This window comes from Carlito syrichta, unplaced genomic scaffold, assembly GCF_000164805.1.
Source record: "Carlito syrichta isolate Samal-C Ts95f unplaced genomic scaffold, Tarsius_syrichta-2.0.1 Scaffold313881, whole genome shotgun sequence".
NCBI lineage: Eukaryota > Metazoa > Chordata > Mammalia > Primates > Tarsiidae > Carlito > Carlito syrichta.
Genome location: NW_007257977.1, coordinates 388,471 through 404,355, shown reverse-complemented (window position 1 = coordinate 404,355; position 15,885 = coordinate 388,471). Strand labels below are relative to the sequence as shown.

Below are 15,885 nucleotides of genomic sequence, written 5' to 3'. Positions count from 1 at the left end.
TGCTTGAGGGCAGGAATTCAAAACTCAAGACAAGCCTGGGCAACATAGTGAGACCCTATCTCTATAAAAATAATAATAATTATTATTATAACAACAACAACAAAAATTAGGTGAGCATGGCGATGTTCAGGAAGCTGAGGTGGTAAGATCACTTAAGCTCAGGGGTTTGAGGCTGCAATGAGATACGAGCACCCCACTGCACTCCAGTCTGGGCAAGAGAGTGAGACCTTATCTCTTCACAAAACAAAACAAAACAAAAAACCAAAACAGAAAAAAAGTCAGTAACCTTTCTGAAGTACAAATTGGCGATGTTTATAAAAATGTAAAATGCATTAATGCACTGATGTAGCAATCCCACTCACAGGAACTTAACCTACAGGTGGTATTCAGCAAGATATTTATACAAAAGTATTTACAGAAAGGCAGACTGTAATAGACTCAATAGTTAAATACAACTCTCCAATAATCTGGCAACTACTAAAATATCCAGAAATAAAGCAATGATGAAATAAATTATTATACATCCATATAATGAAACACTGTACCATCTTTAAAGTAAATAAAGATTTGTATGTATTGACAGGAAATATTTCTAATATCTTAGGAAACGTAAAAAAAGAAGCTACAGAACAGTATGTATATTAATCCCTTTATTAAAAAATGCAAAAAGCAGGAAGTCAGATTAAATGCAGATACATGCCAAAAATATTTTTTCCTGGAAGAAATCACAAGAAATGTAATAATAGTTACAGTGAGGAGGGTCTTTTACATCTCTTTTTGTACCATTTGATATCATTTATATACTAACCAAGTACATATGCTATTTTTACTTATTTTCAATGTTATCATGGTTACCTGGATGTAAGATTACAGACAATTATCTTTTCTTGTTATACTTTGTTCCTCAACTAAATCGAATTTAAAAAATAAAACAAGAAACTTAAAGCATTTGTAATAAACAGCAACATCTGAACCTCCCAAAATATATTTAATGAGTGAAAGGCTTTTTAGGAGAGTTCTGAAGAACAAAAACACAACAAAAAAAGAGATGAAGCAGAGAAAAAGAAGGCAACACTCATGGAGACAGATCAAGTATCAACCTGGGTTCAAGAGCAAGGCTGAGTATTTCTCCCTTTCTAATGTTTTAACAAAATGAAAAATTATGCATTGCATGGTGTTACAGAGCAAGAAGCCACAAAGAAATCTAGCAGTTCAAAGCTGTGAAATGTGGAAAACAACCCAGAGGAAAAATCTTTACAAGGCTCTTTTGGGCCAGGTGCAGATGCTCAAGCCTGTAATCCCAGCACTTTGGGAGGCCAAGGTGAGAGGATTGCTTGCGCCCACGGTTTCAAGACCAGCCTGGGCAACTTGGCGAGACCTCATCTCTACCGTAAATTAAAAAAAAATTAGCTGGGCATAGCAGCGTGTGCTTGTAGTTCCAGCTACTTGGAAGGCTGTGATGAAAGGATTGCCTGAACCCAGCAGATTGATGCTGGGGTGGCCATTAGCATGCCACTGCACTCCAGCCTGGGTGACAGAGTGAGACTCCAACTCAAAAAAAAAAAAAAGATCTTTTGGAAGAACTGTCATCCCAATTCACCAGGAAGTAGTAAAGAAATGTACTCACAAACTAAACAAAAAATCCACCTTGTAAAAATAAGACATAATCCCAGAATGTATTATGAAATTGTTTGGCAAATATTTATATAGCCTAAGAGAGAAATCCACACTGAATTATTTCACCTACAACTAAGATTCTGGGTTGTGCTACATATCTTCACAGGCATTAAACAGAAGCCAGGAATGTCATTTAGCTGAATATCATTTCAAAATGTGACCCTAATTCTTGATTATCCATGTATTTGTCTAAGGTTTAAGAAGCAAACATATTAAAGAAAACTAAGAAATTTAATCCTCAGCAGCCCCTTAGCAATAAATCACTAACTGAATAACACTGGAATAAAACCACAAGGTGTGAGTTGTCTGAGGAAAATGATGAAGCACCACTGTAGGGAAAAACCCACCCAAATATATATACACCATGTGCAATTACCTAGTTGAACAAGCAAAAACTAAAGGCGCTGAGAAGAAGGGTGAGCTCCTCCTCCACCACACCCCCCACCCCCTGCCGTGTCAGTTATTAATTTACTACCACTCAGCTACAAATTCACCCTTAATTGTCTGATCTGTAACAAAGTATCTGGGCCCTTTAAGTATTTTTCATTTTATTTTTTTATATTGGAAATATATAGTTTATTTAGAAGGCAAATTAGAGAGAGAGGAGATTCACTTCCCCAAGGTAGGGGACCAAAGCCAAGAAACATGGCGACCATAGCTCAAAGAGCCACATGGACACACCAGAGTTTAATAAAGCAATGGCCAAGTATTTTCCATTGTCTAGCTGGCATAATGTTTAAGTTTTGTCAGTAGAAGATGCTGGGGAGACATTGCAGGAAGGAGTTTTGCTTCCTGGTCCTCGTGTCATCACCTAGCAGGCTCCTGCAGCATGTGCACCTGTCTTAAAAAGCAGTTTTGTAGCGGAGTGCCTCCAGTTAGACATATCCCCATCAACAGCTTTCCCTGGCACCCTAAAGGATGGATTTTTCAGCAAGGTCTGGAAGGCAGGTTTTAGGAAGTGCTGCTGGTATGGCACTACAACAACTTCTCTGTCATGCAGTGAGCCAAGGTTGTGTCCTCTCCAACAAGGTCTGGATCTCATCTCTGAGAGGGGTGGGAGGCTGGTCTCTTCCTTGGGTCCTCTATGTCAGCCCTAGGGGTAGTGGCTGCTCCCTGTATCCGCAATGTTTATATTCCATAGAGTTCTGTCTGCTTCTTATTAGCCAATCTATCATTGCTCCAACCCCTTGTTACAGATGATAATTTTTTTAAAATAGTAGAATACCTGGTTTACAGAGGAAAATTCATAATGAAAACTTCAACTGCTTATAAAATAACTTTGCATTTTTCCAGTTCTGTCTCTAGCTGCATGGCCTTAAACTATTCTACCTCTCTTGATTTGCTAAGTGATGCACCACAGAATATGCCAATGAACATCCAGGTGAGGAAGCCCTTAATTCTGCATTCTAGGAGAAAGCTTCTAGGAGAAAACTAGGAGCTGCAGCAGCTACCTGGAGCACTTCTCACTTTCCTCCCCACTGGTTATCTTTATATCTTTGTGGCTTCAGCTCCTATCTGGCCCTGAGCTCCAAACCAGCCTCCTCCAATTGTCCCTCTAGCCCTGAACTGGTAATGACTTCCTGCAGTTGCTTATCTCTGGGTTTCTTCAACACACCTACTCACCTTCCTACTACACCACTTCCTGTGGAAGGAACTTCACTAACTTCCCTCTACTATGAATAAAAGTGCCCCCCCATTAGGTCCTGACTAACCAGTTTTAATAGAATGGCTTCATATATACACATGCTAAAGATTCACGGCATTTAGTTGCCCTGCTAACTTGAGGAAACCTAAAATCATATACTTCCTTTGGCCTAAAAGAGCCAGAGTTAAACCCTTGAAATGTTTTGATTTATATAGGCCTTCCTTGAAAATGGATCCAATGCCTTAATATCTAGTTCCTCTAAGGCTGAAGTTTTTTGGCTGCATTATCATCCTTAAATATTATCTATATATGGAAAAATTCATTCAAAAAGAAGCTCCCTTATTTAGACAATGTACAGCACAATGCTGTCCAATAGAACTTTGTGAGATGATGAAATTGTTGTCTCTATTCTACCCAATATAGTAGCCACTAGCCACACATAGCTACTGAACACTTGAAAGGTACTTAGTGTAACTCAGGTGATTAATTTCAATTAATTTAAATACCTGCATATGGCTAACGGTTGAAGAAAGGTATAGACCAGAGTTCTGACCCGGAGAGTAAGGAGAGACACTCTCTTTGGAAAGAAGCAAAGTTCGAATTCTTATTTTGTTTTTCCTATTCTATTTGTTAACTGATACATAATATTTTACCTATTTATGGGGTATAAAAATTTTGTCATGATATTTTGTTATATGTGTAGAATGTGTAATGATCAAGTCGGGGTATCTGGGGTATGCATCACTTCCAGTTTTTATCATTTCTATATGCTTGGAATATGTCAGGTCTCCTCCTTGAGTTATTTCAAAATATACAATACATTGTTTTTGCTTTTTAACTTTTACTTTAGAGTTGTGGGGTACAAGAGGGTTTGCAACATAAGTAGGCTGCACACAGGTAGAGTTTGGGCTTCTAGTTAGCCCTCTCTCCTGGTAGTGAACCAGGTACACATCGTGTTACCTCCCTCTTTCCTTCCCCCTAGCCATGCCCCTCAACTATCGATCCCACCCTTGTGTTAACAACATATTGCTTTTAACTACAGTACACTCATCATACTTTACTATCAAACATGAGAACTTATTCCTTCTAACTGTATCTTTGTATTTTTCCAATTCTTCAACCCAGTGGGAATAATTCCCTGTTGAATTATTATTCCCTGCCCCAGTCCATTCCTTATTCTTTTCCCAAGAAGATTCCTCTAGAGTCTTCCAGGGACCATATGGTTTCATATGCCAGAGTTCCATCTATCCTGGCACTACTGAAACTGTGACAGACATTCCCTTTGAAGTAAACTGGTGAAGACTAGTTTCACGGTCAGCAACATTTAATTTTATATCTCCTCTACATGGACATAATCAAAGCAAATGGTTCCCAATGCCCCCAAAAATTCTGCTCCTAAAAGTAAACGCTAAGGATGAGTAGTAGACAACTGCAGGACACTGTTTCAGCGTATGAATGGGAATATAAGAACATTAAAAGGATGGTCATATATAAGTAAACTTATATATAAGTACCACACATACATCCACAGCTTCTGGAACACAAATGCCCAAGAAAACTATATACAGCCTATTATCCTGAGAACCAAATAAAAGTAATCTTCATAAATCTACAAGACCTTTAGCAATATAAAAACAACACTGAAAAATTCTGTGAAGTTATGACTATGAACTGCTTTGATTGGGGAATTTCTGTAGTTGTTTGGAAATGTGTGCAATTTAAACGAGAACTATAGGACACACTAACTAGCAAAGCAAGAATTCGGTTATGCTGAATTATAACTATAACCAATGTATCCTACCTAGTTTGCTTTACTTACAAAAATATGAGTCACTCAATGAACATCACGTTTCCAGCATGAATAAACAACCATTCAGTGGCACTCATTTGTCTTCTCTGTGCTTTCTAAATTGAAAACAAAAGCAAAAACAGATAATGGTATTATGATGGTCCTTGCATACGTGCTTTACAAATCAGGTAGAAAAGGGCACTCAAGGCAAAGATAAGCAATCCTAGAGAAGCTAGTTGGTCCTTGGTGTGCAGCCCATGTTGGTGGACTCGTCACAGTCCAAGGCTGGCCCTTAATCATGCAAATCCATAAATATGATGACCAGGAAAGGGTTCGTGCTAACAACACTCACTGTGGCATTAAAGTAAAAACGCCTATTTAATATCTTATTCTGAGAACTAGAAGCCATGATGTAGACTGGATGCCTGCACCTGCTGATCAGTGTGTCTCTGAATGTGTCAGCAACATAAAGTGGCCATATTACCATCAGAAGGATGCAGAGTGAGCATGGAACGAAATACATTCTGTGGCTTCTGTGTGGCCTGACCCTGTGCATTGAGGTTAAAGTAGGCTTAGTGCTATTCACCAGTGAAGGCAAGACGGAACTCCAGTTCAGGTCTGAAGCCCACACACAGCCCCACCATAAGAAAGATCTACACAAAGACCTATCAGTACTGCACTAGGACCTACCTGTAACTTCTCTGTGGACAGGCCAGGCTGGCCTCTCACACTCGGTCTCCCATCCCAGTCTCCAAGCTCTACTTCTCTAAATTCCTCTTCAAACAAATTTCCTGTCAGAGTAACATGTTAGTGACTTTAACCAAATTATAATTCTGCCCCGGAAGCCATTTAATCACTTTATTTACTTTGTAGCTTTACTGTGATCCATTCATTAGAGGTTTCTCTTACAGTTTCTTTTGGGGTTAGATCTTTCCAAATTCAAAAGAGGGGAAGGGGTCTGCCTGAGGGCCCTCATCTATGACACACACACCACACTTGTGTTGGGAGCCACTAACCAATGAAATTCCAAGGAAGGCAGTGGGGCCTCTTCAAAACAAACAAATGAAATACTCACACCCTATATTTAAAGAATTCATTAAATGCCAGGCTTAAAGTCTTTAACAAATACAAGCTAACAGGAGAACATGGCTAATGAGGCATAACGTTCTACTCCATCTTGACTTACCTTTTTGCTCCTTCTGTGTCTAGAATGTGTTTGGGCCTTTTGGTGAAAGCCTTCCCTCAAAATGCAAAGAAATCTATCTTTACATCTGTTGACTCAGCACAAGTCTAGAACTTGGAATTTTGGTACCAAATACTGCAGAATTATAACAAGGTGATGCCTGGGAGCCTTGCAAATACATAGTCATCCTCCAAACATTTTCAGCAACATTTCAAGCAGTGCATGGTAATTTACAGTCTCATGGTAATTTACAATCTGAGAAATCAGCGATGAAAAGTAAAACGTAGAGAAATCACCACCTATCAGGTCTCAAGAATTGTAGTCACTGGTACTATTAAATTATAATCTGCCTAGTCTTTCTTCAAGTTTATTTATTATTAACTTGACTTTCAGCTTGGTGTGACTATCAAATTCTCTGCTTTTTGATCCCACAGAGGCATGCAGTTCTGTATGGACAGTTCAGGATTATTTCCTGCAGAATCACTAAGTTATTAGCCAACACTGCTTACCAGCAACTCTGGGGCGGCTTGAGGCCATGAGAGTCTGGAATATCTGTATGATCAGGAGAGTTCGATAAGCTTGAAGGTTAGTTTAATGAAGGCCTCCAAACACTAACAGGTGTAGGGTGTGTTATACATTTCTCAGAAGTGTGTTTTATCTCTGAGTCAGTCCATTTCACATGCTGCTTAGGAATACTGCTGTGCTTCCTCCAGGCAGCCCGCCTCTCGTGGGATGAGCCTGCTGTGAACTCTCCCCACTGCTTCAGAGGAAAGAGTTCTCCCAGACGCCCACAGAGAGGCAAGCTGCTGGGGCAGAGTGCACTAACATGTGCTCCAATTGAGGGTTCTGGTCACAAGTTCACAAGTGGCTGACACAATTCAGTTCCAATACAGTATGGACCCAGAGAAGGAAAATAAATTGCAAATACTTTCCCAAAAAAAAAGGCACTAACTTCAATTCTCCAACGGGAATAAGAAACTTTTCCTAAGACACAGAACTTCTCATTGCTGGGCCTCTTATTGCTACCTCTCTGGAAAATTAACAGAAATGACAAAGCATCCACTTTTGCAAGGCAGACAGCAGGTAGACTATGAATACTCCAAAAGCTTCCCATCTGGATCATCTCATTTAAAAAAAACACACACACATCCGTAAGTCAAATCTACACAACTGTCAACTGCTCTTAGGGACAAGCTACAGGCAGCCAGAGCAGGAAAACAGTGGGCTCGCAAAAGGTCTTCAAACTCTAAGTTTTGTGGCTGACACCGAAGCAGAGGTGATAAAAGAGTGACCGCATGAAAGCCTGATACTTTTGGGGGAGGCTGAGGGGTACAGTAAATCAATAAGAGGACAAAACTGATCCATTTGCACATACACTGGATGAGTGTTGCTTACGTCTTAAGGCACTGAAAAATGTATTTAAGAAACCCTAATATCAAGAATAAGATGAAAAATTGAATTACACTGCTTAAAACAAATATTATAAGTTTTTAGAGAACAATTCACAAACACAGAAGTTATATTCTTGGTTAGTTCCAGACCACCGTGAAGTATATGCCTCTTACTTTCCCTACAACTTCTGCCTCCCTCTAATAGGTGCTTTTTACCTACTTTAGCACATACTCTCTTCCTTCCCTACAAGGCCAAAGTAATGCCGCCAGAGACATTTACCCCTCTAAGACTTTATCCTCTTTGGAAGACAAGAACCACCTCCGGCTCTTTTTAATGTTTTAACTATTAAAAAGAAAGTCCTATTTCCATATCTATCCTCTTTCCAAATCTTACATGACTTCACAAGCACCACTCAATTCTATCACCTCAAAAAAATGTAAATTTTAAAAAAAGTTATCATTTACTACCGTGCCCAAGGACTGTGCTACATAATTTACATGTATATCTTCTTTATTCCCCTATTTTCCAAAATTTTCCAGCCCATATACTCCTCTATTTCTCCAAATGGATTGCCTTATTCTGAGCAAAGACCTGTTCATTGTCAAGCTAGGTTTGTAGTTCCTGACCATCAACATTCTATTTTGCCAGACTGGTGCAAAGTAATCAAAGATGTTAATCAGAAATGTTAATGAGACTTAAGTGGCTTTGTAAATTACACTTATATTTAGCAATACTTCATGTAGCTAAATTTTTTGGTAGTATCTGGTAGACCTTAGAATGTATAACCAGTAGGTTCTTTATTCAGACTTTAAATAATTCTAAGAATAGTAGAGCAGTAACAGTTACTTTTGAGTTTTCTGGTCAAGCTTTAACCAGGCATTCTCTAGCCTTGGGGTGGAAAAAAAACAAATGCTGGTGACATAGGTGTGTGTCTAGCCTTGCCCACTTAATGCTTTTTTCCAGCAAGGTCATTGGCTAGTACTACAAATTTATATGGTAGTCTGAGTGACCACTAGTATGTTGGAAGTATTTGGATTCTTTGTTTTTGGAATTTTGACAACTGGCTGAATTATATGGTTGGCAAAAAGCTTTGTGTATAATCGGCAGGCTTATTTATCTGTTGCAATTGGTTAGCTTTAATTGTTCTGTATTATATAAAGAAGTTTACTCAACAATAAATCTGCAGAGACTGAAAAAAAAAAAAAGAAACTTGCCCCAAATCACACAACAGGTGAAACCGATGGGGCTGAGATTCCAGCAAAGGTTTATCTGACTCCGGATCCACTGTAATATATTCCTCCTGGAAGTATGGCAAATGGTATTTTACTGTGTTAATAAAATGTATACACTGTATCACTTGCAGGTTTCAGTGTACATTAACTCTCAAAGGCCCTTTCATAAACATACTATCAAAGCTACTTGATAAAATTATTAAAGCAGAGTTTAGTAGTCAGATGTCACAAATAAAAGCACAAATGGGGGGACCCCAAAAACCTGGAATTATCTTTTAGAGGGTACTTACAGGGTCCCTTGTAGTACAGGCTTCCCCCACTAGGAAAGTGTTCTAGAAACCCATCGTCATCAGAGCTAGTGTTAGTGTAAAAAGCTGTGTTCAGCTTCAGTGAATTTTTTTTTTGTAGATTCTTACAACACATGCCCATTTCATGATGGGTGATTTACAAGCATACCTGCCCAGACCATGCTAAGTGTTCAGCAGTTTTTGAAGAAAAACCAGCATGACCCCACCTTTCTTATTCACCCAATCTCGCCCCGAGCAACATTTTTTGTTTCCCCAAATAAAAAAGTCCTCAAAGGGAAATGTTTTGCCGATGTGGAAGAGGTGAAACAACAAACAGTAGAATAAAAGGCATCAAAATTGACGAGTTCAAAAACTGTTTTGAGCAGTGGAAAAACCATCTCAACAGGTGTTACTGCATCAAACAGAGAGTATAGTATATTACATCAAACAGGTGAATGAAGTTTAAACATGTAAGAATAAATACACAATTTTTTTTCACCTTTAAATTTTTTATTTTAAAATTGTGGGTTACAATTCAGGGTTAGGTATACAAATATTCACTGTGCAGGTACCCTTGTTGATGAGGTGTGTCCCCCCTTCCCCAGGCAGATTCCCACTACTGCCAATCCCACCTCTCCCCTCACACCCCCGCAGTTTCCCACTACTGTCAGTCCTTTTCTTATAGTATTCATTGTTGTTCAAGGTTCACTTATGAGTGAGAACATGTGATACTCAGTTCTTTGTTTCTATGAAAGATCACTCAGTATTATAGACTCTAAGTCCCTCCAGATTACTGTGAAGTTCATGATTTTGTTCTTCTTTATGGCTGCATAATATTCCACTGTGTATATGTACCACATTTTTTAAATCCAGTCCTCTTTTGATGGGCAGCACGGTTGGTTCCATGTTCTTGCTATTGTGAACAATGCTGCGATAAACATACGTGTACAGGTATCTTTTTTATAGAATGATTTGAGTTCTTCTGGGTATATTGTCCATAGGGGGATTGCAGGGTCATATAGAAGGTTGATTTTTAGAAACTTTTAGAACTTTTAGGAATCGCCACAGTTTTCCACAACAGTGTAGAAGTGTTCTCTTTTCACCACATCTTCTCCACCATCTGTTATTTTTTGAGTTATTGATGATGGCCATTCTGACTGGAGTTAGGTGGTATCTCAGTGTAGTTTTAATTTGTATTTCTTTGATGACTAGTGAGGCCGAACATTTTTTCATGTATCTGTTGGTTGCTCATATGTCTTCTTTTGAGAACTATCTATTCATATCTTTTGCCCACTTTGTAATGAGGCTGTTTGTTTTTTTCTTTTCAGCACGTTTGAGTTCCTTGTAGATCCTAGGTGTTAGGCCTCTGTCAGACATATTTTTTCCCAGTCTGTGGGCCGTCTCCCTGCTCTCTTGTCAGTTTCTTTGACTTTGCAGAAGCTTGTCAATTTGATAAGGTCCCACCTGTCTATCTTATCTCTTATGGCATGGGCACTTGGGGTTTTGATCAGAAATTGGTTGCCAGTTCCAATTTCCATAAGAGTGTCTCCTGCATTTTCTAAGGTTCTTATAGTTTGAGGTTTTACGTTTAGGTCTCTGATCCATTTAGAGTTGATTTTCAATACACAATTTTTTATAAATAAATCCCAAGTTTCTGGGGGTCCCCCACTCATACACTGAACTGGCAAGTCAGGGTTTCTCAAACACATTTTTGACATCCTGGACATGATAATTATTTGTTGTGGGGGCTGTGCTGTGCTTTGCAAGATGTTGAGTAACATCCCTGGCCGCTACCCACTGAACGAGAGTAGCACATCTCCCCACTCCAGGTGTAGCAATAAAAAATGTGTCCAGATATTACAAAATATCCCCGGGGGGGAGGGTAAAACTGTGCCCTATGGAGAACCATTCAGCTAAACTAATTGCCCAAGATAAACGACTGCTTAAAGATTGTTCTGATCTTGATCTAGATTGAAAGATAAGAAAGAGCTCTCCTTAGTCCTTGGTATAAGATTTCACTTCTATCAAGCTACAGCCCCTTAACAAAAAGCACTTGTTAAACTGGACAAAAAGTATAGAATTCAAAATTTGACCATCTCTATTTCATCACATTGGTAATATTAAATAAGTACTCTCTCAACCTCCCCACTCCCCCTGTGGACCTCACCTGACTAGAAGTCTCTGAGCTTTCACACTAAGATGAACATGCCCAATGTCTCTGAACCACTACACACGTAACAGTTTCTAGACTCTCTTCAGAACCTGATTACCCCAATTCCAGACATGTGTCTAAATACAAACCCAGAAATGTGCCTAACACTGCCCCAAGGAGTTGTAGTAAAAGAAGTAAAGGCAGTAAGTAGCAACAACAAAAGACTAACAGGTAACATACAATTTTTTTTTTTTGAGTTGGAGTCTCACTCTGTCGCCCAGACTGGACCTGCTGGGCTCTGGTGATCCTTCCACCTCAGCCTTCCAATTAGCTGGAACTACAGGCGTGCACTACCACACCTGGCGAAAGTTTTTGATTTATTGTAGAGATACGGTCTCACCAAGTTGCCCAGGTGGGTCTCAAATCCGCGGGCTCAGGCAATCCACTCACCTCGGCCTCCCAAAGCGCGGGATTACAGGCTGAGCCACTGAGCCCACCTAACATATACAATTTATTGTGTGTTTCTAATTTAAACCCTTCATACAGATATTATCTAATCCTTCATCATCTTCAACATCCCTATGAGGTAGGTATTATTATTATTACCTGTATTTTATGAATATAGAAACTGAGGCACAAAGAGCTCAAATAGTCTGGCCCCCAAACCCCTATTTATAACCATTGTCTACATACAGTGCTTCAAAGGACTGTGGGATTAACCCCCCTTGCTTCTGTATACTGTATCTCTACTAATGTGTGAATTTTCCCCTCAGCTGTAATGAGTGCTATAGTCAAGGCACACTGTTGGCACCTTGCTCAAGTCTGACATCGTTCCACTGATCATCCCTCTTTGGGTACAGGATACAAACCCATGTATCTATGCTTCTGTCCACCCTACCTTTTTCCATCTTGAATAAAGAACACCTGTACCACTTTGTTAAATTTTTTGTTGAAGCAGACATTCCATATCTATGGCAATGCCCTGATATATCTGTCCAACTGCCAATGATCCTTAGCAAACATATGCTAGATATTCACCATCATCACTTTTATTTGTCTAAGTGATCCTAATCAACCTTTCAAAAAACATGATTTACAACTGTGCTAGACACCAACGTAAACTCTCAAGCTAGAGTTTTTGGAATTTACCATCTCCCCGATTTTGAAAACTGAGTCTCCTGGCACACTTGGCCCTCTCCATGATTTCTCCAATACTACTTCTCAAGTGGTTCTATCATCACTCTGGCATGCTCTTTCAACATCCTCAAGAATTCAAGTCATTTAAAGCAGCTAGCATTTAGAAAGGTTTAAGGAGGTGGCCAGGACACTCTTGCTTGGCCTAGGAAGGTGGGTAGGTGTTCTGTGAGGGTGATGAGGTAGGGGTGTGAGCAACACCCAGTTCTGGAATAGATGCTGCAGTTTCTGGTCTTCTGTGAAGGTGGCATCGTTCTCTTACATTATGACATGCCAACAGATGCTCCAGCAGATGGACTCTCTAAGAAATTAGCTGCCACGGTCAAACACACTAAGACTTTCCCATCTGTGTACCACAAAGTTTTAGTGACACAGGGTATACACCCTTCATGAACTCACCATTCTTAAACAGGTTCAACACTAACCTAGGTGCTAACAGAAATTTTTAAATGTTTCAACTAGCATATTAAATACTTCAGGTATGCACTCACACACAGGAGAGTCAATGTTGGAAATCCACAGATCGAGCACCTGGTTTTACAATTAGATAAAGCCTGATTTGCACTCTGTGAGGAGCAGGAAGACTATGCCCAGATCTAAATGGGCTTCAAGAAAAAAAGTAGGAGACAGTCACCAGAGATCGGCAACGCTAAGGAAGTCATGGGTATTAATGAGCTCATCAAGAGTAGGGCTTGCTTGGTTAATATTTGAAAACCACAAGCTTCTAGAGTAAATGCACCATCCCTTGAACTTTGATATTTTGGCACTGGGGCAATGAGGAGCTCTTAAATTACTTAAAAATCTGCTTTGAACCAAGAATCTCCTCTGGATCATTTCTCACAGAAAAATCAACACTATTTTAGGAGCAACTGGAGCCACATGGGAAAAATAACAAACCTTGAATGCTAACTTCCAACATAAACTAAATTAACTAGCTGTGAAATGTGGAGCAGGTTATATAACCTTGCTGAGCCTGTTTCTTCAACTATAAGGCAGGGATAATAATACCTCCACCTCTTAGCACTAGTGTGAAAATTAAATGAAGCAATGGACACACAGCATCTCAGTGCCTGGTAAAGGAAATCCTTAAATATTCAACTTTCATACAACTATCAGTTGAAACTAATACAAATCCAAATTTAATTATCCCTTTAGATTCTAGGCAACTTAGAGATTTAATAAAATTTGTTCCCATTCTCACCACCTGAAGGGGCTTTTCCAACTGCCCCAGCGGACTTGAGATCAGAGTATAAGGCCACTTCTCCCAACATCACAAGGTGTTTCTCAAAACAGAGAGGATTCTAGGCTGTTACCTTTCACACGGTGGCATTAGGTAAGTTAAACTCAAAGCAACTGAGTTTTACAATTAATGGGGTAACAAAGTTTTCAACAAATTATTTTAATTATTCCATCTAGAAGTGACTTATTTCAGATTTGTCATAGCCCTAGGAAACTCAGTTGCAAAGAAATTTCTTTTTCTATCTAAAAAAGGCCAGCTGCATCTAGCACTTTGGGAGGCTGAGGTGAGAGGACTGCCTGAGCTCAGGGGTTCGAGACCAGCCTGGGCAACTTGGTAAGACCTCGTCTCTACAATAAGTCAAAAAATAAGCTGAGTGCAGTGGCATGAGCCTGTAGTTCCAGCTACTTGGAAGGCTGAGACAGAAGGCTGAGCCCAGCAGGTCAAGGCTGTGGTGGCCTAGAGCATGCCACCGCACTCCAGCCTGGGCGACAGAGTGAGATTCCAACTCAAAAAAAGAAAAAAAGGAAAAAAGTCAGCTGCAGAGAATTTTCTTCCTCACTCCCTTTCTCCATGACAGTCTATCTTTTGACTGCATCACAACCTATATCTTCATAAACGCAGAATGTAACACTATTCATAACTTACTAATTCATATTCATAACTTCATAGTTCAGTTCACAATTTTTCCAGCCATCCTTCGTGTTTTCTGAACACCAATAAACTGCCCTTCCAGTACACATTCAGTGTTTCTGATCGTGGTAACTTCTCTGTTGCACTGTGTGTGTCCTTAGTAATCACAAGATTCTGCTTTCTCTGTACTCCACCTCCCTAGCCTCTTGCAAGAAAATAAGTTACTTGCACCATGTAAAGGTACCTGCTCACTAATTTCTTATGTAGAAAAGAAGCTTTTTAAAAAAGAAGCTCACTGAACTTATTTGTACAACAATTTAAAAGTGACAACTCCATTGGATTAAAAATGTAATGGCAATTACTTGTAGCATTCAGAGGAAAAGAACTTAGGTCTCCAGATCTCTATTTTGGTACAACTTAAGAAACTACACAGCAAAAACAAGAGAGAGAGAGAGAGAGACATGCCAGCCTGCACCACATAATGAGAACCCATCTCTACAAAAGTTTTAAAATTTAGCCAGGTGTGGTGGCACGTGTCTGTAGCTCCAGATACTCTAGAGGATGAGGGGGGAGGATCGCTTGAGCCCATGAATTCGAGGCTGCAGTGAGCTGTTTCTTCAACTATAAGGCAGGGATAATAATACCTCCACGTCTTAGCACTAGTGTGAAAATTAAATGAAGTAATGGACACACAGCATCTCACTGCACTTCCTGGGTGACAGAACAAGACCCTGTCTCTAAAAAAGAGAGAAAAGGAGGCGGGAAGGAGGGAGGGAGGGAAGAAAGAAGTAGAGAAGGAAGAAAGAGGCATGCCATGCATTCTTCCCCGTGTATTTATTTCCACAAATTCCACAAGAGTAATTTTACCTGGCCACAAAAGACAGAAAGCACAGCTTTGGAGTAGACATGCTTACTCCAAAACACAGAGCACGTGCGTCTTTCTGGCACTTGGTACCGAGCTCATTCACCAGCTGGCCAAAGGAGCAGCTGAAAGGCCGTTTGCCCAGGGTCTGGAGTTTGAGAGAGCCAGTACTTCCCCAAACTTCAGTAATCACCCTGAAAAATCCAATCCCACTCCCCAAACCCCCATCAGGAAGTCTTGATCACCCCCACACAGACCCTTGGCTCTCAAATCACAGCAGTCAGCATCAGACGACGCGCAGAGCCTTCGCTGGCTGAGCCTCCCTAAACCCGACCCGCTATGGGCACCTGCGCCGCGCTAGCTCAGGTGCGCTCATTCCTTCGCCGGGGCACAAGCACTGGCCCTGATGGCTGTGCCCGGTGCTTTCTTCCCGGCTTTGCATCGGGGCCCGCCGCCCGTGAGCGCGCTTTGAAGAAGAGCCACAGCATCCCCGAAGGAGCAACAGCACTTACGGTGACTCCCGCCCGCGGCCGCGTCTCCTGGAAAGTTCCCGGGGCACCAAGTTTGCGCGCGGCCGCCGCGCGCCTGGAGCGGGCGGACTG

At 40.4% G+C, this 15,885-nt stretch overlaps 1 protein-coding gene across 4 annotated transcripts in view; it reads right to left on the bottom strand.

The window, feature by feature from the left end:
- SGMS1 (sphingomyelin synthase 1) overlaps nt 1–15,885 on the bottom strand; it is a 274,978-nt gene that overhangs the window by 89,424 nt on the left and 169,669 nt on the right. The window contains exons 2-3 of one of the 4 annotated variants that reach the window (XM_021718847.1): nt 5,802–5,902; nt 5,142–5,227 (exon numbers count right to left, since the gene is read on the bottom strand). The exons of the other annotated variants lie outside the window; for them this stretch is intronic. The gene's annotated coding sequence lies outside the window, so the exon portion shown is untranslated. The remainder of the gene's footprint in view (nt 1–5,141; nt 5,228–5,801; nt 5,903–15,885) is intronic. 4 annotated transcript variants of the gene reach the window in all.